The sequence below is a fragment of the Rhinichthys klamathensis genome, unplaced genomic scaffold (genome assembly GCF_029890125.1).
Source record: "Rhinichthys klamathensis goyatoka isolate OS25496 unplaced genomic scaffold, OSU_Roscu_1.1 h1tg000176l_1, whole genome shotgun sequence".
In the NCBI taxonomy this organism is placed as follows: Eukaryota; Metazoa; Chordata; class Actinopteri; order Cypriniformes; family Leuciscidae; genus Rhinichthys; species Rhinichthys klamathensis.
This window is the reverse complement of record NW_026606705.1, coordinates 6309319-6329851: the sequence shown is the minus strand read 5'-3', so window position 1 is coordinate 6329851 and position 20533 is coordinate 6309319. Positions and strand designations below refer to the sequence as shown.

Below are 20533 nucleotides of genomic sequence, written 5' to 3'. Positions count from 1 at the left end.
AGAGTAATACTATTACTGCATTTGTTCAACATTAGTCCTACAAAAACACTGGACCTCAATTACATTGCATATGAAGGACTGGACAAAGGCACAAAAGGGAATGCAGAAAGCAGCTCTTTCATTTACACTCTCCCGTGTATCAAAAAGCACCACTCTGCCCCGTGTGAGGCTCGAACTCACGACCTTCAGATTATGAGACTGACGCGCTGCCTAACTGCGCCAACGAGGCATGTGCTGTGGCTAGGGTGAGCGGTGCAGCACTAGCTTCCAGATCATCTGCCATTCGGTGCAGCTCCAAAAGTACTGCTCACCCTCAGCCATCACGTCAGGATGGCCGAGCGGTCTAAGGCGCTGCGTTCAGGTCGCAGTCTCCCCTGGAGGCGTGGGTTCGAATCCCACTTCTGACAAACCTAAGCTATGGCTGCAGGCTCAAGCTAGAGTCTTTAACCCTCTGGCAAGTTTACCCAGAAATGCATTCATGTTGACAAAGCACTGCATTTCAGTTCATGCTAGAGTTAACCAAACATTACAGTAACACTGACCTGCATTACATGGACTTTAAAGTAACACTTTTGTGCGATGTATGGGATTCGGTGGCATTTTCGTGCAGTTTTCTTGGAATTTCAAGTCGTGACATTTCATGAAATTGGACATGTTTATAGAATGGGATCCAACAGAATTTCAAAGAATACCACGTTCTGATGTTTACCGGAAGAAGAACTTGTTTATGAAAGGCTGTTCATGTCTTCTTTTTTTTTCTTTTTAGTGGGAGTATGCGATGTGATTCTTGGAGTCTGACTGTGATGTCATGGTCTGAAGTTTTGGGGATGCAGTAGAGTTTCATGGCAAGGATTCTTGGAAATTTCTTGGAATTGAATGTCATGGGTTTTGGGGGCATGGGGTGGAGTGTCATGGCATAAGATTCAAGGAATGTCATGCAAAACATTACATTAGCATTGACAAGACATGTCATTGGAACGAAAGAATTATATTAGCCTCAACAAAACATTGTAACAACACTGATGCATATTACATGAATATGAGAGTAATACTATTACTGCATTTGTTCAACATTAGTCCTACAAAAACACTGGACCTCAATTACATTGCATATGAAGGACTGGACAAACGCACAAAAGGGAATGCAGAAAGCAGCTCTTTCATTTACACTCTCCCGTGTATCAAAAAGCACCACTCTGCCCCGTGTGAGGCTCGAACTCACGACCTTCAGATTATGAGACTGACGCGCTGCCTAACTGCACCAACGAGGCATGTGCTGTGGCTAGGGTGAGCGGTGCAGCACTAGCTTCCAGATCATCTGCCATTCGGTGCAGCTCCAAAAGTACTGCTCACCCTCAGCCATCACATCAGGATGGCCGAGCGGTCTAAGGCGCTGCGTTCAGGTCGCAGTCTCCCCTGGAGGCGTGGGTTCGAATCCCACTTCTGACAAACCTAACCTTTGGCTGCGGGCTCAAGCTAGAGTCTTTAACCCTCTGGCAAGTTTACCCAGAAATGCATTCATGTTGACAAAGCACTGCATTTCAGTTCATGCTAGAGTTAACCAAACATTACAGTAACACTGACCTGCATTACATGGACTTTAAAGTAACACTTTTGTGCGATGTATGGGATTCGGTGGCATTTTCGTGCAGTTTTCTTGGAATTTCAAGTCGTGACATTTCATGAAATTGGACATGTTTATAGAATGGGATTCAACAGAATTTCAAAGAATACCACGTTCTGATGTTTACCGGAAGAAGAACTTGTTTATGAAAGGCTGTTCATGTCTTCTTTTTTTTTCTTTTTAGGGGGAGTATGCGATGTGATTCTTGGAGTCTGACTGTGATGTCATGGTCTGAAGTTTTGGGGATGTAGTAGAGTTTCATGGCAAGGATTCTTGGAAATTTCTTGGAATTGAATGTCATGGGTTTTGGGGGCATGGGGTGGAGTGTCATGGCATAAGATTCAAGGAATGTCATGCAAAACATTACATTAGCATTGACAAGACATGTCATTGGAACGAAAGAATTATATTAGCCTCAACAAAACATTGTAACAACACTGACGCATATTACATGAATATGAGAGTAATACTATTACTGCATTTGTTCAACATTAGTCCTACAAAAACACTGGACCTCAATTACATTGCATATGAAGGACTGGACAAACGCACAAAAGGGAATGCAGAAAGCAGCTCTTTCATTTACACTCTCCCGTGTATCAAAAAGCACCACTCTGCCCCGTGTGAGGCTCGAACTCACGACCTTCAGATTATGAGACTGACGCGCTGCCTAACTGCGCCAACGAGGCATGTGCTGTGGCTAGGGTGAGCGGTGCAGCACTAGCTTCCAGATCATCTGCCATTCGGTGCAGCTCCAAAAGTACTGCTCACCCTCAGCCATCACGTCAGGATGGCCGAGCGGTCTAAGGCGCTGCGTTCAGGTCGCAGTCTCCCCTGGAGGCGTGGGTTCGAATCCCACTTCTGACAAACCTAACCTTTGGCTGCGGGCTCAAGCTAGAGTCTTTAACCCTCTGGCAAGTTTACCCAGAAATGCATTCATGTTGACAAAGCACTGCATTTCAGTTCATGCTAGAGTTAACCAAACATTACAGTAACACTGACCTGCATTACATGGACTTTAAAGTAACACTTTAGTGCGATGTATGGGATTCGGTGGCATTTTCGTGCAGTTTTCTTGGAATTTCAAGTCGTGACATTTCATGAAATTGGACATGTTTATAGAATGGGATCCAACAGAATTTCAAAGAATACCACGTTCTGATGTTTACCGGAAGAAGAACTTGTTTATGAAAGGCTGTTCATGTCTTCTTTTTTTTTCTTTTTAGGGGGAGTATGCGATGTGATTCTTGGAGTCTGACTGTGATGTCATGGTCTGAAGTTTTGGGGATGCAGTAGAGTTTCATGGCAAGGATTCTTGGAAATTTCTTGGAATTGAATGTCATGGGTTTTGGGGGCATGGGGTGGAGTGTCATGGCATAAGATTTAAGGAATGTCATGCAAAACATTGCATTAGCATTGACAAGACATGTCATTGGAACGAAAGAATTATATTAGCCTCAACAAAACATTGTAACAACACTGACGCATATTACATGAATATGAGAGTAATACTATTACTGCATTTGTTCAACATTAGTCCTACAAAAACACTGGACCTCAATTACATTGCATATGAAGGACTGGACAAACGCACAAAAGGGAATGCAGAAAGCAGCTCTTTCATTTACACTCTCCCGTGTATCAAAAAGCACCACTCTGCCCCGTGTGAGGCTCGAACTCACGACCTTCAGATTATGAGACTGACGCGCTGCCTAACTGCGCCAACGAGGCATGTGCTGTGGCTAGGGTGAGCGGTGCACCACTAGCTTCCAGATCATCTGCCATTCGGTGCAGCTCCAAAAGTACTGCTCACCCTCAGCCATCACGTCAGGATGGCCGAGCGGTCTAAGGCGCTGCGTTCAGGTCGCAGTCTCCCCTGGAGGCGTGGGTTCGAATCCCACTTCTGACAAACCTAACCTTTGGCTGCGGGCTCAAGCTAGAGTCTTTAACCCTCTGGCAAGTTTACCCAGAAATGCATTCATGTTGACAAAGCACTGCATTTCAGTTCATGCTAGAGTTAACCAAACATTACAGTAACACTGACCTGCATTACATGGACTTTAAAGTAACACTTTAGTGCGATGTATGGGATTCGGTGGCATTTTCGTGCAGTTTTCTTGGAATTTCAAGTCGTGACATTTCATGAAATTGGACATGTTTATAGAATGGGATCCAACAGAATTTCAAAGAATACCACGTTCTGATGTTTACCGGAAGAAGAACTTGTTTATGAAAGGCTGTTCATGTCTTCTTCTTTTTTCTTTTTAGGGGGAGTATGCGATGTGATTCTTGGAGTCTGACTGTGATGTCATGGTCTGAAGTTTTGGGGATGCAGTAGAGTTTCATGGCAAGGATTCTTGGAAATTTCTTGGAATTGAATGTCATGGGTTTTGGGGGCATGGGGTGGAGTGTCATGGCATAAGATTCAAGGAATGTCATGCAAAACATTGCATTAGCATTGACAAGACATGTCATTGGAACGAAAGAATTATATTAGCCTCAACAAAACATTGTAACAACACTGACGCATATTACATGAATATGAGAGTAATACTATTACTGCATTTGTTCAACATTAGTCCTACAAAAACACTGGACCTCAATTACATTGCATATGAAGGACTGGACAAACGCACAAAAGGGAATGCAGAAAGCAGCTCTTTCATTTACACTCTCCCGTGTATCAAAAAGCACCACTCTGCCCCGTGTGAGGCTCGAACTCACGACCTTCAGATTATGAGACTGACGCGCTGCCTAACTGCGCCAACGAGGCATGTGCTGTGGCTAGGGTGAGCGGTGCAGCACTAGCTTCCAGATCATCTGCCATTCGGTGCAGCTCCAAAAGTACTGCTCACCCTCAGCCATCACGTCAGGATGGCCGAGCGGTCTAAGGCGCTGCGTTCAGGTCGCAGTCTCCCCTGGAGGCGTGGGTTCGAATCCCACTTCTGACAAACCTAAGCTATGGCTGCGGGCTCAAGCTAGAGTCTTTAACCCTCTGGCAAGTTTACCCAGAAATGCATTCATGTTGACAAAGCACTGCATTTCAGTTCATGCTAGAGTTAACCAAACATTACAGTAACACTGACCTGCATTACATGGACTTTAAAGTAACACTTTTGTGCGATGTATGGGATTCGGTGGCATTTTCGTGCAGTTTTCTTGGAATTTCAAGTCGTGACATTTCATGAAATTGGACATGTTTATAGAATGGGATCCAACAGAATTTCAAAGAATACCACGTTCTGATGTTTACCGGAAGAAGAACTTGTTTATGAAAGGCTGTTCATGTCTTCTTTTTTTTTCTTTTTAGTGGGAGTATGCGATGTGATTCTTGGAGTCTGACTGTGATGTCATGGTCTGAAGTTTTGGGGATGCAGTAGAGTTTCATGGCAAGGATTCTTGGAAATTTCTTGGAATTGAATGTCATGGGTTTTGGGGGCATGGGGTGGAGTGTCATGGCATAAGATTCAAGGAATGTCATGCAAAACATTACATTAGCATTGACAAGACATGTCATTGGAACGAAAGAATTATATTAGCCTCAACAAAACATTGTAACAACACTGATGCATATTACATGAATATGAGAGTAATACTATTACTGCATTTGTTCAACATTAGTCCTACAAAAACACTGGACCTCAATTACATTGCATATGAAGGACTGGACAAACGCACAAAAGGGAATGCAGAAAGCAGCTCTTTCATTTACACTCTCCCGTGTATCAAAAAGCACCACTCTGCCCCGTGTGAGGCTCGAACTCACGACCTTCAGATTATGAGACTGACGCGCTGCCTAACTGCACCAACGAGGCATGTGCTGTGGCTAGGGTGAGCGGTGCAGCACTAGCTTCCAGATCATCTGCCATTCGGTGCAGCTCCAAAAGTACTGCTCACCCTCAGCCATCACATCAGGATGGCCGAGCGGTCTAAGGCGCTGCGTTCAGGTCGCAGTCTCCCCTGGAGGCGTGGGTTCGAATCCCACTTCTGACAAACCTAACCTTTGGCTGCGGGCTCAAGCTAGAGTCTTTAACCCTCTGGCAAGTTTACCCAGAAATGCATTCATGTTGACAAAGCACTGCATTTCAGTTCATGCTAGAGTTAACCAAACATTACAGTAACACTGACCTGCATTACATGGACTTTAAAGTAACACTTTTGTGCGATGTATGGGATTCGGTGGCATTTTCGTGCAGTTTTCTTGGAATTTCAAGTCGTGACATTTCATGAAATTGGACATGTTTATAGAATGGGATTCAACAGAATTTCAAAGAATACCACGTTCTGATGTTTACCGGAAGAAGAACTTGTTTATGAAAGGCTGTTCATGTCTTCTTTTTTTTTCTTTTTAGGGGGAGTATGCGATGTGATTCTTGGAGTCTGACTGTGATGTCATGGTCTGAAGTTTTGGGGATGTAGTAGAGTTTCATGGCAAGGATTCTTGGAAATTTCTTGGAATTGAATGTCATGGGTTTTGGGGGCATGGGGTGGAGTGTCATGGCATAAGATTCAAGGAATGTCATGCAAAACATTACATTAGCATTGACAAGACATGTCATTGGAACGAAAGAATTATATTAGCCTCAACAAAACATTGTAACAACACTGACGCATATTACATGAATATGAGAGTAATACTATTACTGCATTTGTTCAACATTAGTCCTACAAAAACACTGGACCTCAATTACATTGCATATGAAGGACTGGACAAACGCACAAAAGGGAATGCAGAAAGCAGCTCTTTCATTTACACTCTCCCGTGTATCAAAAAGCACCACTCTGCCCCGTGTGAGGCTCGAACTCACGACCTTCAGATTATGAGACTGACGCGCTGCCTAACTGCGCCAACGAGGCATGTGCTGTGGCTAGGGTGAGCGGTGCAGCACTAGCTTCCAGATCATCTGCCATTCGGTGCAGCTCCAAAAGTACTGCTCACCCTCAGCCATCACGTCAGGATGGCCGAGCGGTCTAAGGCGCTGCGTTCAGGTCGCAGTCTCCCCTGGAGGCGTGGGTTCGAATCCCACTTCTGACAAACCTAACCTTTGGCTGCGGGCTCAAGCTAGAGTCTTTAACCCTCTGGCAAGTTTACCCAGAAATGCATTCATGTTGACAAAGCACTGCATTTCAGTTCATGCTAGAGTTAACCAAACATTACAGTAACACTGACCTGCATTACATGGACTTTAAAGTAACACTTTAGTGCGATGTATGGGATTCGGTGGCATTTTCGTGCAGTTTTCTTGGAATTTCAAGTCGTGACATTTCATGAAATTGGACATGTTTATAGAATGGGATCCAACAGAATTTCAAAGAATACCACGTTCTGATGTTTACCGGAAGAAGAACTTGTTTATGAAAGGCTGTTCATGTCTTCTTCTTTTTTCTTTTTAGGGGGAGTATGCGATGTGATTCTTGGAGTCTGACTGTGATGTCATGGTCTGAAGTTTTGGGGATGCAGTAGAGTTTCATGGCAAGGATTCTTGGAAATTTCTTGGAATTGAATGTCATGGGTTTTGGGGGCATGGGGTGGAGTGTCATGGCATAAGATTCAAGGAATGTCATGCAAAACATTGCATTAGCATTGACAAGACATGTCATTGGAACGAAAGAATTATATTAGCCTCAACAAAACATTGTAACAACACTGACGCATATTACATGAATATGAGAGTAATACTATTACTGCATTTGTTCAACATTAGTCCTACAAAAACACTGGACCTCAATTACATTGCATATGAAGGACTGGACAAACGCACAAAAGGGAATGCAGAAAGCAGCTCTTTCATTTACACTCTCCCGTGTATCAAAAAGCACCACTCTGCCCCGTGTGAGGCTCGAACTCACGACCTTCAGATTATGAGACTGACGCGCTGCCTAACTGCGCCAACGAGGCATGTGCTGTGGCTAGGGTGAGCGGTGCAGCACTAGCTTCCAGATCATCTGCCATTCGGTGCAGCTCCAAAAGTACTGCTCACCCTCAGCCATCACGTCAGGATGGCCGAGCGGTCTAAGGCGCTGCGTTCAGGTCGCAGTCTCCCCTGGAGGCGTGGGTTCGAATCCCACTTCTGACAAACCTAAGCTATGGCTGCGGGCTCAAGCTAGAGTCTTTAACCCTCTGGCAAGTTTACCCAGAAATGCATTCATGTTGACAAAGCACTGCATTTCAGTTCATGCTAGAGTTAACCAAACATTACAGTAACACTGACCTGCATTACATGGACTTTAAAGTAACACTTTTGTGCGATGTATGGGATTCGGTGGCATTTTCGTGCAGTTTTCTTGGAATTTCAAGTCGTGACATTTCATGAAATTGGACATGTTTATAGAATGGGATCCAACAGAATTTCAAAGAATACCACGTTCTGATGTTTACCGGAAGAAGAACTTGTTTATGAAAGGCTGTTCATGTCTTCTTTTTTTTTCTTTTTAGTGGGAGTATGCGATGTGATTCTTGGAGTCTGACTGTGATGTCATGGTCTGAAGTTTTGGGGATGCAGTAGAGTTTCATGGCAAGGATTCTTGGAAATTTCTTGGAATTGAATGTCATGGGTTTTGGGGGCATGGGGTGGAGTGTCATGGCATAAGATTCAAGGAATGTCATGCAAAACATTACATTAGCATTGACAAGACATGTCATTGGAACGAAAGAATTATATTAGCCTCAACAAAACATTGTAACAACACTGATGCATATTACATGAATATGAGAGTAATACTATTACTGCATTTGTTCAACATTAGTCCTACAAAAACACTGGACCTCAATTACATTGCATATGAAGGACTGGACAAACGCACAAAAGGGAATGCAGAAAGCAGCTCTTTCATTTACACTCTCCCGTGTATCAAAAAGCACCACTCTGCCCCGTGTGAGGCTCGAACTCACGACCTTCAGATTATGAGACTGACGCGCTGCCTAACTGCACCAACGAGGCATGTGCTGTGGCTAGGGTGAGCGGTGCAGCACTAGCTTCCAGATCATCTGCCATTCGGTGCAGCTCCAAAAGTACTGCTCACCCTCAGCCATCACATCAGGATGGCCGAGCGGTCTAAGGCGCTGCGTTCAGGTCGCAGTCTCCCCTGGAGGCGTGGGTTCGAATCCCACTTCTGACAAACCTAACCTTTGGCTGCGGGCTCAAGCTAGAGTCTTTAACCCTCTGGCAAGTTTACCCAGAAATGCATTCATGTTGACAAAGCACTGCATTTCAGTTCATGCTAGAGTTAACCAAACATTACAGTAACACTGACCTGCATTACATGGACTTTAAAGTAACACTTTTGTGCGATGTATGGGATTCGGTGGCATTTTCGTGCAGTTTTCTTGGAATTTCAAGTCGTGACATTTCATGAAATTGGACATGTTTATAGAATGGGATTCAACAGAATTTCAAAGAATACCACGTTCTGATGTTTACCGGAAGAAGAACTTGTTTATGAAAGGCTGTTCATGTCTTCTTTTTTTTTCTTTTTAGGGGGAGTATGCGATGTGATTCTTGGAGTCTGACTGTGATGTCATGGTCTGAAGTTTTGGGGATGTAGTAGAGTTTCATGGCAAGGATTCTTGGAAATTTCTTGGAATTGAATGTCATGGGTTTTGGGGGCATGGGGTGGAGTGTCATGGCATAAGATTCAAGGAATGTCATGCAAAACATTACATTAGCATTGACAAGACATGTCATTGGAACGAAAGAATTATATTAGCCTCAACAAAACATTGTAACAACACTGACGCATATTACATGAATATGAGAGTAATACTATTACTGCATTTGTTCAACATTAGTCCTACAAAAACACTGGACCTCAATTACATTGCATATGAAGGACTGGACAAACGCACAAAAGGGAATGCAGAAAGCAGCTCTTTCATTTACACTCTCCCGTGTATCAAAAAGCACCACTCTGCCCCGTGTGAGGCTCGAACTCACGACCTTCAGATTATGAGACTGACGCGCTGCCTAACTGCGCCAACGAGGCATGTGCTGTGGCTAGGGTGAGCGGTGCAGCACTAGCTTCCAGATCATCTGCCATTCGGTGCAGCTCCAAAAGTACTGCTCACCCTCAGCCATCACGTCAGGATGGCCGAGCGGTCTAAGGCGCTGCGTTCAGGTCGCAGTCTCCCCTGGAGGCGTGGGTTCGAATCCCACTTCTGACAAACCTAACCTTTGGCTGCGGGCTCAAGCTAGAGTCTTTAACCCTCTGGCAAGTTTACCCAGAAATGCATTCATGTTGACAAAGCACTGCATTTCAGTTCATGCTAGAGTTAACCAAACATTACAGTAACACTGACCTGCATTACATGGACTTTAAAGTAACACTTTAGTGCGATGTATGGGATTCGGTGGCATTTTCGTGCAGTTTTCTTGGAATTTCAAGTCGTGACATTTCATGAAATTGGACATGTTTATAGAATGGGATCCAACAGAATTTCAAAGAATACCACGTTCTGATGTTTACCGGAAGAAGAACTTGTTTATGAAAGGCTGTTCATGTCTTCTTTTTTTTTCTTTTTAGGGGGAGTATGCGATGTGATTCTTGGAGTCTGACTGTGATGTCATGGTCTGAAGTTTTGGGGATGCAGTAGAGTTTCATGGCAAGGATTCTTGGAAATTTCTTGGAATTGAATGTCATGGGTTTTGGGGGCATGGGGTGGAGTGTCATGGCATAAGATTTAAGGAATGTCATGCAAAACATTGCATTAGCATTGACAAGACATGTCATTGGAACGAAAGAATTATATTAGCCTCAACAAAACATTGTAACAACACTGACGCATATTACATGAATATGAGAGTAATACTATTACTGCATTTGTTCAACATTAGTCCTACAAAAACACTGGACCTCAATTACATTGCATATGAAGGACTGGACAAACGCACAAAAGGGAATGCAGAAAGCAGCTCTTTCATTTACACTCTCCCGTGTATCAAAAAGCACCACTCTGCCCCGTGTGAGGCTCGAACTCACGACCTTCAGATTATGAGACTGACGCGCTGCCTAACTGCGCCAACGAGGCATGTGCTGTGGCTAGGGTGAGCGGTGCACCACTAGCTTCCAGATCATCTGCCATTCGGTGCAGCTCCAAAAGTACTGCTCACCCTCAGCCATCACGTCAGGATGGCCGAGCGGTCTAAGGCGCTGCGTTCAGGTCGCAGTCTCCCCTGGAGGCGTGGGTTCGAATCCCACTTCTGACAAACCTAACCTTTGGCTGCGGGCTCAAGCTAGAGTCTTTAACCCTCTGGCAAGTTTACCCAGAAATGCATTCATGTTGACAAAGCACTGCATTTCAGTTCATGCTAGAGTTAACCAAACATTACAGTAACACTGACCTGCATTACATGGACTTTAAAGTAACACTTTAGTGCGATGTATGGGATTCGGTGGCATTTTCGTGCAGTTTTCTTGGAATTTCAAGTCGTGACATTTCATGAAATTGGACATGTTTATAGAATGGGATCCAACAGAATTTCAAAGAATACCATGTTCTGATGTTTACCGGAAGAAGAACTTGTTTATGAAAGGCTGTTCATGTCTTCTTTTTTTTTCTTTTTAGGGGGAGTATGCGATGTGATTCTTGGAGTCTGACTGTGATGTCATGGTCTGAAGTTTTGGGGATGCAGTAGAGTTTCATGGCAAGGATTCTTGGAAATTTCTTGGAATTGAATGTCATGGGTTTTGGGGGCATGGGGTGGAGTGTCATGGCATAAGATTCAAGGAATGTCATGCAAAACATTGCATTAGCATTGACAAGACATGTCATTGGAACGAAAGAATTATATTAGCCTCACCAAAACATTGTAACAACACTGACGCATATTACATGAATATGAGAGTAATGCTATTACTGCATTTGTTCAACATTAGTCCTACAAAAACACTGGACCTCAATTACATTGCATATGTAGGACTGGACAAACGCACAAAAGGGAATGCAGAAAGCAGATCTTTCATTTACACTCTCCCGTGTATCAAAAAGCACCACTGTGCCCCATGTGAGGCTCGAACTCACGACCTTCAGATTATGAGACTGACGCGCTGCCTAACTGCGCCAACGAGGCATGTGCTGTGGCTAGGGTGAGCGGTGCAGCACTAGCTTCCAGATCATCTGCCATTCGGTGAAGCTCCAAAAGTACTGCTCACCCTCAGCCATCACGTCAGGATGGCCGAGCGGTCTAAGGCGCTGCGTTCAGGTCGCAGTCTCCCCTGGAGGCGTGGGTTCGAATCCCACTTCTGACAAACCTAACCTTTGGCTGCGGGCTCAAGCTAGAGTCTTTAACCCTCTGGCAAGTTTACCCAGAAATGCATTCATGTTGACAAAGCACTGCATTTCAGTTCATGCTAGAGTTAACCAAACATTACAGTAACACTGACCTGCATTACATGGACTTTAAAGTAACACTTTAGTGCAATGTATGGGATTCGGTGGCATTTTCGTGCAGTTTTCTTGGAATTTCAAGTCGTGACATTTCATGAAATTGGACATGTTTATAGAATGGGATCCAACAGAATTTCAAAGAATACCACGTTCTGATGTTTACCGGAAGAAGAACTTGTTTATGAAAGGCTGTTCATGTCTTCTTTTTTTTTCTTTTTAGGGGGAGTATGCGATGTGATTCTTGGAGTCTGACTGTGATGTCATGGTCTGAAGTTTTGGGGATGCAGTAGAGTTTCATGGCAAGGATTCTTGGAAATTTCTTGGAATTGAATGTCATGGGTTTTGGGGGCATGGGGTGGAGTGTCATGGCATAAGATTCAAGGAATGTCATGCAAAACATTACATTAGCATTGACAAGACATGTCATTGGAACGAAAGAATTATATTAGCCTCAACAAAACATTGTAACAACACTGACGCATATTACATGAATATGAGAGTAATACTATTACTGCATTTGTTCAACATTAGTCCTACAAAAACACTGGACCTCAATTACATTGCATATGTAGGACTGGACAAACGCACAAAAGGGAATGCAGAAAGCAGCTCTTTCATTTACACTCTCCCGTGTATCAAAAAGCACCACTCTGCCCCGTGTGAGGCTCGAACTCACGACCTTCAGATTATGAGACTGACGCGCTGCCTAACTGCGCCAACGAGGCATGTGCTGTGGCTAGGGTGAGCGGTGCAGCACTAGCTTCCAGATCATCTGCCATTCGGTGCAGCTGCAAAAGTACTGCTCACCCTCAGCCATCACGTCAGGATGGCCGAGCGGTCTAAGGCGCTGCGTTCAGGTCGCAGTCTCCCCTGGAGGCGTGGGTTCGAATCCCACTTCTGACAAACCTAACCTTTGGCTGCGGGCTCAAGCTAGAGTCTTTAACCCTCTGGCAAGTTTACCCAGAAATGCATTCATGTTGACAAAGCACTGCATTTCAGTTCATGCTAGAGTTAACCAAACATTACAGTAACACTGACCTGCATTACATGGACTTTAAAGTAACACTTTAGTGCGATGTATGGGATTCGGTGGCATTTTCGTGCAGTTTTCTTGGAATTTCAAGTCGTGACATTTCATGAAATTGGACATGTTTATAGAATGGGATCCAACAGAATTTCAAAGAATACCACGTTCTGATGTTTACCGGAAGAAGAACTTGTTTATGAAAGGCTGTTCATGTCTTCTTTTTTTTTCTTTTTAGGGGGAGTATGCGATGTGATTCTTGGAGTCTGACTGTGATGTCATGGTCTGAAGTTTTGGGGATGCAGTAGAGTTTCATGGCAAGGATTCTTGGAAATTTCTTGGAATTGAATGTCATGGGTTTTGGGGGCATGGGGTGGAGTGTCATGGCATAAGATTCAAGGAATGTCATGCAAAACATTGCATTAGCATTGACAAGACATGTCATTGGAACGAAAGAATTATATTAGCCTCAACAAAACATTGTAACAACACTGACGCATATTACATGAATATGAGAGTAATACTATTACTGCATTTGTTCAACATTAGTCCTACAAAAACACTGGACCTCAATTACATTGCATATGAAGGACTGGACAAACGCACAAAAGGGAATGCAGAAAGCAGCTCTTTCATTTACACTCTCCCGTGTATCAAAAAGCACCACTCTGCCCCGTGTGAGGCTCGAACTCACGACCTTCAGATTATGAGACTGACGCGCTGCCTAACTGCGCCAACGAGGCATGTGCTGTGGCTAGGGTGAGCGGTGCAGCACTAGCTTCCAGATCATCTGCCATTCGGTGCAGCTCCAAAAGTACTGCTCACCCTCAGCCATCACGTCAGGATGGCCGAGCGGTCTAAGGCGCTGCGTTCAGGTCGCAGTCTCCCCTGGAGGCGTGGGTTCGAATCCCACTTCTGACAAACCTAACCTTTGGCTGCGGGCTCAAGCTAGAGTCTTTAACCCTCTGGCAAGTTTACCCAGAAATGCATTCATGTTGACAAAGCACTGCATTTCAGTTCATGCTAGAGTTAACCAAACATTACAGTAACACTGACCTGCATTACATGGACTTTAAAGTAACACTTTAGTGCGATGTATGGGATTCGGTGGCATTTTCGTGCAGTTTTCTTGGAATTTCAAGTCGTGACATTTCATGAAATTGGACATGTTTATAGAATGGGATCCAACAGAATTTCAAAGAATACCACGTTCTGATGTTTACCGGAAGAAGAACTTGTTTATGAAAGGCTGTTCATGTCTTCTTTTTTTTTCTTTTTAGGGGGAGTATGCGATGTGATTCTTGGAGTCTGACTGTGATGTCATGGTCTGAAGTTTTGGGGATGCAGTAGAGTTTCATGGCAAGGATTCTTGGAAATTTCTTGGAATTGAATGTCATGGGTTTTGGGGGCATGGGGTGGAGTGTCATGGCATAAGATTTAAGGAATGTCATGCAAAACATTGCATTAGCATTGACAAGACATGTCATTGGAACGAAAGAATTATATTAGCCTCAACAAAACATTGTAACAACACTGACGCATATTACATGAATATGAGAGTAATACTATTACTGCATTTGTTCAACATTAGTCCTACAAAAACACTGGACCTCAATTACATTGCATATGAAGGACTGGACAAACGCACAAAAGGGAATGCAGAAAGCAGCTCTTTCATTTACACTCTCCCGTGTATCAAAAAGCACCACTCTGCCCCGTGTGAGGCTCGAACTCACGACCTTCAGATTATGAGACTGACGCGCTGCCTAACTGCGCCAACGAGGCATGTGCTGTGGCTAGGGTGAGCGGTGCACCACTAGCTTCCAGATCATCTGCCATTCGGTGCAGCTCCAAAAGTACTGCTCACCCTCAGCCATCACGTCAGGATGGCCGAGCGGTCTAAGGCGCTGCGTTCAGGTCGCAGTCTCCCCTGGAGGCGTGGGTTCGAATCCCACTTCTGACAAACCTAACCTTTGGCTGCGGGCTCAAGCTAGAGTCTTTAACCCTCTGGCAAGTTTACCCAGAAATGCATTCATGTTGACAAAGCACTGCATTTCAGTTCATGCTAGAGTTAACCAAACATTACAGTAACACTGACCTGCATTACATGGACTTTAAAGTAACACTTTTGTGCGATGTATGGGATTCGGTGGCATTTTCGTGCAGTTTTCTTGGAATTTCAAGTCGTGACATTTCATGAAATTGGACATGTTTATAGAATGGGATCCAACAGAATTTCAAAGAATACCACGTTCTGATGTTTACCGGAAGAAGAACTTGTTTATGAAAGGCTGTTCATGTCTTCTTTTTTTTTCTTTTTAGTGGGAGTATGCGATGTGATTCTTGGAGTCTGACTGTGATGTCATGGTCTGAAGTTTTGGGGATGCAGTAGAGTTTCATGGCAAGGATTCTTGGAAATTTCTTGGAATTGAATGTCATGGGTTTTGGGGGCATGGGGTGGAGTGTCATGGCATAAGATTCAAGGAATGTCATGCAAAACATTACATTAGCATTGACAAGACATGTCATTGGAACGAAAGAATTATATTAGCCTCAACAAAACATTGTAACAACACTGATGCATATTACATGAATATGAGAGTAATACTATTACTGCATTTGTTCAACATTAGTCCTACAAAAACACTGGACCTCAATTACATTGCATATGAAGGACTGGACAAACGCACAAAAGGGAATGCAGAAAGCAGCTCTTTCATTTACACTCTCCCGTGTATCAAAAAGCACCACTCTGCCCCGTGTGAGGCTCGAACTCACGACCTTCAGATTATGAGACTGACGCGCTGCCTAACTGCACCAACGAGGCATGTGCTGTGGCTAGGGTGAGCGGTGCAGCACTAGCTTCCAGATCATCTGCCATTCGGTGCAGCTCCAAAAGTACTGCTCACCCTCAGCCATCACATCAGGATGGCCGAGCGGTCTAAGGCGCTGCGTTCAGGTCGCAGTCTCCCCTGGAGGCGTGGGTTCGAATCCCACTTCTGACAAACCTAACCTTTGGCTGCGGGCTCAAGCTAGAGTCTTTAACCCTCTGGCAAGTTTACCCAGAAATGCATTCATGTTGACAAAGCACTGCATTTCAGTTCATGCTAGAGTTAACCAAACATTACAGTAACACTGACCTGCATTACATGGACTTTAAAGTAACACTTTTGTGCGATGTATGGGATTCGGTGGCATTTTCGTGCAGTTTTCTTGGAATTTCAAGTCGTGACATTTCATGAAATTGGACATGTTTATAGAATGGGATTCAACAGAATTTCAAAGAATACCACGTTCTGATGTTTACCGGAAGAAGAACTTGTTTATGAAAGGCTGTTCATGTCTTCTTTTTTTTTCTTTTTAGGGGGAGTATGCGATGTGATTCTTGGAGTCTGACTGTGATGTCATGGTCTGAAGTTTTGGGGATGTAGTAGAGTTTCATGGCAAGGATTCTTGGAAATTTCTTGGAATTGAATGTCATGGGTTTTGGGGGCATGGGGTGGAGTGTCATGGCATAAGATTCAAGGAATGTCATGCAAAACATTACATTAGCATTGACAAGACATGTCATTGGAACGAAAGAATTATATTAGCCTCAACAAAACATTGTAACAACACTGACGCATATTACATGAATATGAGAGTAATACTATTACTGCATTTGTTCAACATTAGTCCTACAAAAACACTGGACCTCAATTACATTGCATATGAAGGACTGGACAAACGCACAAAAGGGAATGCAGAAAGCAGCTCTTTCATTTACACTCTCCCGTGTATCAAAAAGCACCACTCTGCCCCGTGTGAGGCTCGAACTCACGACCTTCAGATTATGAGACTGACGCGCTGCCTAACTGCGCCAACGAGGCATGTGCTGTGGCTAGGGTGAGCGGTGCAGCACTAGCTTCCAGATCATCTGCCATTCGGTGCAGCTCCAAAAGTACTGCTCACCCTCAGCCATCACGTCAGGATGGCCGAGCGGTCTAAGGCGCTGCGTTCAGGTCGCAGTCTCCCCTGGAGGCGTGGGTTCGAATCCCACTTCTGACAAACCTAACCTTTGGCTGCGGGCTCAAGCTAGAGTCTTTAACCCTCTGGCAAGTTTACCCAGAAATGCATTCATGTTGACAAAGCACTGCATTTCAGTTCATGCTAGAGTTAACCAAACATTACAGTAACACTGACCTGCATTACATGGACTTTAAAGTAACACTTTAGTGCGATGTATGGGATTCGGTGGCATTTTCGTGCAGTTTTCTTGGAATTTCAAGTCGTGACATTTCATGAAATTGGACATGTTTATAGAATGGGATCCAACAGAATTTCAAAGAATACCACGTTCTGATGTTTACCGGAAGAAGAACTTGTTTATGAAAGGCTGTTCATGTCTTCTTTTTTTTTCTTTTTAGGGGGAGTATGCGATGTGATTCTTGGAGTCTGACTGTGATGTCATGGTCTGAAGTTTTGGGGATGCAGTAGAGTTTCATGGCAAGGATTCTTGGAAATTTCTTGGAATTGAATGTCATGGGTTTTGGGGGCATGGGGTGGAGTGTCATGGCATAAGATTTAAGGAATGTCATGCAAAACATTGCATTAGCATTGACAAGACATGTCATTGGAACGAAAGAATTATATTAGCCTCAACAAAACATTGTAACAACACTGACGCATATTACATGAATATGAGAGTAATACTATTACTGCATTTGTTCAACATTAGTCCTACAAAAACACTGGACCTCAATTACATTGCATATGAAGGACTGGACAAACGCACAAAAGGGAATGCAGAAAGCAGCTCTTTCATTTACACTCTCCCGTGTATCAAAAAGCACCACTCTGCCCCGTGTGAGGCTCGAACTCACGACCTTCAGATTATGAGACTGACGCGCTGCCTAACTGCGCCAACGAGGCATGTGCTGTGGCTAGGGTGAGCGGTGCACCACTAGCTTCCAGATCATCTGCCATTCGGTGCAGCTCCAAAAGTACTGCTCACCCTCAGCCATCACGTCAGGATGGCCGAGCGGTCTAAGGCGCTGCGTTCAGGTCGCAGTCTCCCCTGGAGGCGTGGGTTCGAATCCCACTTCTGACAAACCTAACCTTTGGCTGCGGGCTCAAGCTAGAGTCTTTAACCCTCTGGCAAGTTTACCCAGAAATGCATTCATGTTGACAAAGCACTGCATTTCAGTTCATGCTAGAGTTAACCAAACATTACAGTAACACTGACCTGCATTACATGGACTTTAAAGTAACACTTTAGTGCGATGTATGGGATTCGGTGGCATTTTCGTGCAGTTTTCTTGGAATTTCAAGTCGTGACATTTCATGAAATTGGACATGTTTATAGAATGGGATCCAACAGAATTTCAAAGAATACCATGTTCTGATGTTTACCGGAAGAAGAACTTGTTTATGAAAGGCTGTTCATGTCTTCTTTTTTTTTCTTTTTAGGGGGAGTATGCGATGTGATTCTTGGAGTCTGACTGTGATGTCATGGTCTGAAGTTTTGGGGATGCAGTAGAGTTTCATGGCAAGGATTCTTGGAAATTTCTTGGAATTGAATGTCATGGGTTTTGGGGGCATGGGGTGGAGTGTCATGGCATAAGATTCAAGGAATGTCATGCAAAACATTGCATTAGCATTGACAAGACATGTCATTGGAACGAAAGAATTATATTAGCCTCACCAAAACATTGTAACAACACTGACGCATATTACATGAATATGAGAGTAATACTATTACTGCATTTGTTCAACATTAGTCCTACAAAAACACTGGACCTCAATTACATTGCATATGTAGGACTGGACAAACGCACAAAAGGGAATGCAGAAAGCAGATCTTTCATTTACACTCTCCCGTGTATCAAAAAGCACCACTGTGCCCCATGTGAGGCTCGAACTCACGACCTTCAGATTATGAGACTGACGCGCTGCCTAACTGCGCCAACGAGGCATGTGCTGTGGCTAGGGTGAGCGGTGCAGCACTAGCTTCCAGATCATCTGCCATTCGGTGCAGCTCCAAAAGTACTGCTCACCCTCAGCCATCACGTCAGGATGGCCGAGCGGTCTAAGGCGCTGCGTTCAGGTCGCAGTCTCCCCTGGAGGCGTGGGTTCGAATCCCACTTCTGACTAACCTAACCTTTGGCTGCGGGCTCAAGCTAGAGTCTTTAACCCTCTGGCAAGTTTACCCAGAAATGCATTCATGTTGACAAAGCACTGCATTTCAGTTCATGCTAGAGTTAACCAAACATTACAGTAACACTGACCTGCATTACATGGACTTTAAAGTAACACTTTAGTGCGATGTATGGGATTCGGTGGCATTTTCGTGCAGTTTTCTTGGAATTTCAAGTCGTGACATTTCATGAAATTGGACATGTTTATAGAATGGGATCCAACAGAATTTCAAAGAATACCACGTTCTGATGTTTACCGGAAGAAGAACTTGTTTATGAAAGGCTGTTCATGTCTTCTTTTTTTTCTTTTTAGGGGGAGTATGCCATGTGATTCTTGGAGTCTGACTGTGATGTCATGGACTGAAGTTTTGGGGATGCAGTAGAGTTTCATGGCAAGGATTCTTGGAAATTTCTTGGAATTGAATGTCATGGGTTTTGGGGGCATGGGGTGGAGTGTCATGGCATAAGATTCAAGGAATGTCATGCAAAACATTGCATTAGCATTGACAAGACATGTCATTGGAACGAAAGAATTATATTAGCCTCACCAAAACATTGTAACAACACTGACGCATATTACATGAATATGAGAGTAATACTATTACTGCATTTGTTCAACATTAGTCCTACAAAAACACTGGACCTCAATTACATTGCATATGAAGGACTGGACAAACACACAAAAGGGAAAGCAGCTCTTTCATTTACACTCTCCCGTGTATCAAAAAGCACCACTCTGCCCCGTGTGAGGCTCGAACTCACGACCTTCAGATTATGAGACTGACGCGCTGCCTAACTGCGCCAACGAGGCATGTGCTGTGGCTAGGGTGAGCGGTGCAGCACTAGCTTCCAGATCATCTATCATTCGGTGCAGCTCCGAAAGTACTGCTCACCCTCAGCCATCACGTCAGGATGGCCGAGCGGTCTAAGGCGCTTCGTTCAGGTCGCAGTCTCCCCTGGAGGCATGGGTTCAAATCCCACTTCTGACAAACCGAACCTTTGGATGCGGGCTCAAGCTAGAGTCTTTACCCCTCTGGCAAGTTTACCCAGAAATGCATTCATTTTGACAAAGCACTGCATTTCAGTTCATGCTAGAGTTAACCAAACATTACAGTAACACTGACCTGCATTACATGGACTTGGGGTGTCGCAATATACCGGTATTGACGATAATCGTGATATTCAAAGCGTGAAATATCGACATCGTGTTAATTTAGAGTGTGGCAATATACCGGTATTGGCGATAGCCACGATGTTTAAAATGAATAGGACTTTTATGATAACATGACACGTATACTCCAGCGCCAGTTGAGGTGGCAGTATTG

At 44.0% G+C, this 20533-nt stretch overlaps 29 non-coding genes across 29 annotated transcripts; 14 read left to right on the top strand and 15 right to left on the bottom strand.

Annotated features, from left to right (window-relative positions):
* Window positions 1-155: 155 nt before the first annotated feature.
* On the bottom strand, window positions 156-229 carry trnam-cau (transfer RNA methionine (anticodon CAU)). Its single transcript has one exon. It is a non-coding gene; the product is annotated as a tRNA-Met (tRNA).
* Window positions 230-324: 95 nt separating this feature from the next.
* Window positions 325-407, top strand: trnal-cag (transfer RNA leucine (anticodon CAG)). Its single transcript has one exon. It is a non-coding gene; the product is annotated as a tRNA-Leu (tRNA).
* A 1832-nt stretch (window positions 408-2239) lies between these two features.
* Window positions 2240-2313, bottom strand: trnam-cau (transfer RNA methionine (anticodon CAU)). The gene has a single exon. It is a non-coding gene; the product is annotated as a tRNA-Met (tRNA).
* Window positions 2314-2408: 95 nt separating this feature from the next.
* Window positions 2409-2491, top strand: trnal-cag (transfer RNA leucine (anticodon CAG)). The gene has a single exon. It is a non-coding gene; the product is annotated as a tRNA-Leu (tRNA).
* A 790-nt stretch (window positions 2492-3281) lies between these two features.
* Window positions 3282-3355, bottom strand: trnam-cau (transfer RNA methionine (anticodon CAU)). The gene has a single exon. It is a non-coding gene; the product is annotated as a tRNA-Met (tRNA).
* Window positions 3356-3450: 95 nt separating this feature from the next.
* trnal-cag (transfer RNA leucine (anticodon CAG)) lies at window positions 3451-3533 on the top strand. Its single transcript has one exon. It is a non-coding gene; the product is annotated as a tRNA-Leu (tRNA).
* A 790-nt stretch (window positions 3534-4323) lies between these two features.
* On the bottom strand, window positions 4324-4397 carry trnam-cau (transfer RNA methionine (anticodon CAU)). Its single transcript has one exon. It is a non-coding gene; the product is annotated as a tRNA-Met (tRNA).
* Window positions 4398-4492: 95 nt separating this feature from the next.
* Window positions 4493-4575, top strand: trnal-cag (transfer RNA leucine (anticodon CAG)). The gene has a single exon. It is a non-coding gene; the product is annotated as a tRNA-Leu (tRNA).
* Window positions 4576-6407: 1832 nt separating this feature from the next.
* trnam-cau (transfer RNA methionine (anticodon CAU)) lies at window positions 6408-6481 on the bottom strand. The gene has a single exon. It is a non-coding gene; the product is annotated as a tRNA-Met (tRNA).
* A 95-nt stretch (window positions 6482-6576) lies between these two features.
* On the top strand, window positions 6577-6659 carry trnal-cag (transfer RNA leucine (anticodon CAG)). The gene has a single exon. It is a non-coding gene; the product is annotated as a tRNA-Leu (tRNA).
* A 790-nt stretch (window positions 6660-7449) lies between these two features.
* On the bottom strand, window positions 7450-7523 carry trnam-cau (transfer RNA methionine (anticodon CAU)). The gene has a single exon. It is a non-coding gene; the product is annotated as a tRNA-Met (tRNA).
* A 95-nt stretch (window positions 7524-7618) lies between these two features.
* On the top strand, window positions 7619-7701 carry trnal-cag (transfer RNA leucine (anticodon CAG)). Its single transcript has one exon. It is a non-coding gene; the product is annotated as a tRNA-Leu (tRNA).
* A 1832-nt stretch (window positions 7702-9533) lies between these two features.
* trnam-cau (transfer RNA methionine (anticodon CAU)) lies at window positions 9534-9607 on the bottom strand. The gene has a single exon. It is a non-coding gene; the product is annotated as a tRNA-Met (tRNA).
* Window positions 9608-9702: 95 nt separating this feature from the next.
* Window positions 9703-9785, top strand: trnal-cag (transfer RNA leucine (anticodon CAG)). The gene has a single exon. It is a non-coding gene; the product is annotated as a tRNA-Leu (tRNA).
* A 790-nt stretch (window positions 9786-10575) lies between these two features.
* On the bottom strand, window positions 10576-10649 carry trnam-cau (transfer RNA methionine (anticodon CAU)). Its single transcript has one exon. It is a non-coding gene; the product is annotated as a tRNA-Met (tRNA).
* A 95-nt stretch (window positions 10650-10744) lies between these two features.
* On the top strand, window positions 10745-10827 carry trnal-cag (transfer RNA leucine (anticodon CAG)). Its single transcript has one exon. It is a non-coding gene; the product is annotated as a tRNA-Leu (tRNA).
* Window positions 10828-11617: 790 nt separating this feature from the next.
* On the bottom strand, window positions 11618-11691 carry trnam-cau (transfer RNA methionine (anticodon CAU)). The gene has a single exon. It is a non-coding gene; the product is annotated as a tRNA-Met (tRNA).
* A 95-nt stretch (window positions 11692-11786) lies between these two features.
* On the top strand, window positions 11787-11869 carry trnal-cag (transfer RNA leucine (anticodon CAG)). Its single transcript has one exon. It is a non-coding gene; the product is annotated as a tRNA-Leu (tRNA).
* Window positions 11870-12659: 790 nt separating this feature from the next.
* On the bottom strand, window positions 12660-12733 carry trnam-cau (transfer RNA methionine (anticodon CAU)). Its single transcript has one exon. It is a non-coding gene; the product is annotated as a tRNA-Met (tRNA).
* A 95-nt stretch (window positions 12734-12828) lies between these two features.
* trnal-cag (transfer RNA leucine (anticodon CAG)) lies at window positions 12829-12911 on the top strand. The gene has a single exon. It is a non-coding gene; the product is annotated as a tRNA-Leu (tRNA).
* A 790-nt stretch (window positions 12912-13701) lies between these two features.
* On the bottom strand, window positions 13702-13775 carry trnam-cau (transfer RNA methionine (anticodon CAU)). Its single transcript has one exon. It is a non-coding gene; the product is annotated as a tRNA-Met (tRNA).
* Window positions 13776-13870: 95 nt separating this feature from the next.
* Window positions 13871-13953, top strand: trnal-cag (transfer RNA leucine (anticodon CAG)). The gene has a single exon. It is a non-coding gene; the product is annotated as a tRNA-Leu (tRNA).
* Window positions 13954-14743: 790 nt separating this feature from the next.
* trnam-cau (transfer RNA methionine (anticodon CAU)) lies at window positions 14744-14817 on the bottom strand. Its single transcript has one exon. It is a non-coding gene; the product is annotated as a tRNA-Met (tRNA).
* A 95-nt stretch (window positions 14818-14912) lies between these two features.
* On the top strand, window positions 14913-14995 carry trnal-cag (transfer RNA leucine (anticodon CAG)). The gene has a single exon. It is a non-coding gene; the product is annotated as a tRNA-Leu (tRNA).
* Window positions 14996-16827: 1832 nt separating this feature from the next.
* Window positions 16828-16901, bottom strand: trnam-cau (transfer RNA methionine (anticodon CAU)). Its single transcript has one exon. It is a non-coding gene; the product is annotated as a tRNA-Met (tRNA).
* A 95-nt stretch (window positions 16902-16996) lies between these two features.
* Window positions 16997-17079, top strand: trnal-cag (transfer RNA leucine (anticodon CAG)). Its single transcript has one exon. It is a non-coding gene; the product is annotated as a tRNA-Leu (tRNA).
* Window positions 17080-17869: 790 nt separating this feature from the next.
* On the bottom strand, window positions 17870-17943 carry trnam-cau (transfer RNA methionine (anticodon CAU)). The gene has a single exon. It is a non-coding gene; the product is annotated as a tRNA-Met (tRNA).
* Window positions 17944-18038: 95 nt separating this feature from the next.
* On the top strand, window positions 18039-18121 carry trnal-cag (transfer RNA leucine (anticodon CAG)). Its single transcript has one exon. It is a non-coding gene; the product is annotated as a tRNA-Leu (tRNA).
* Window positions 18122-19945: 1824 nt separating this feature from the next.
* On the bottom strand, window positions 19946-20019 carry trnam-cau (transfer RNA methionine (anticodon CAU)). Its single transcript has one exon. It is a non-coding gene; the product is annotated as a tRNA-Met (tRNA).
* Between the last annotated feature and the right edge of the window lie 514 nt (window positions 20020-20533).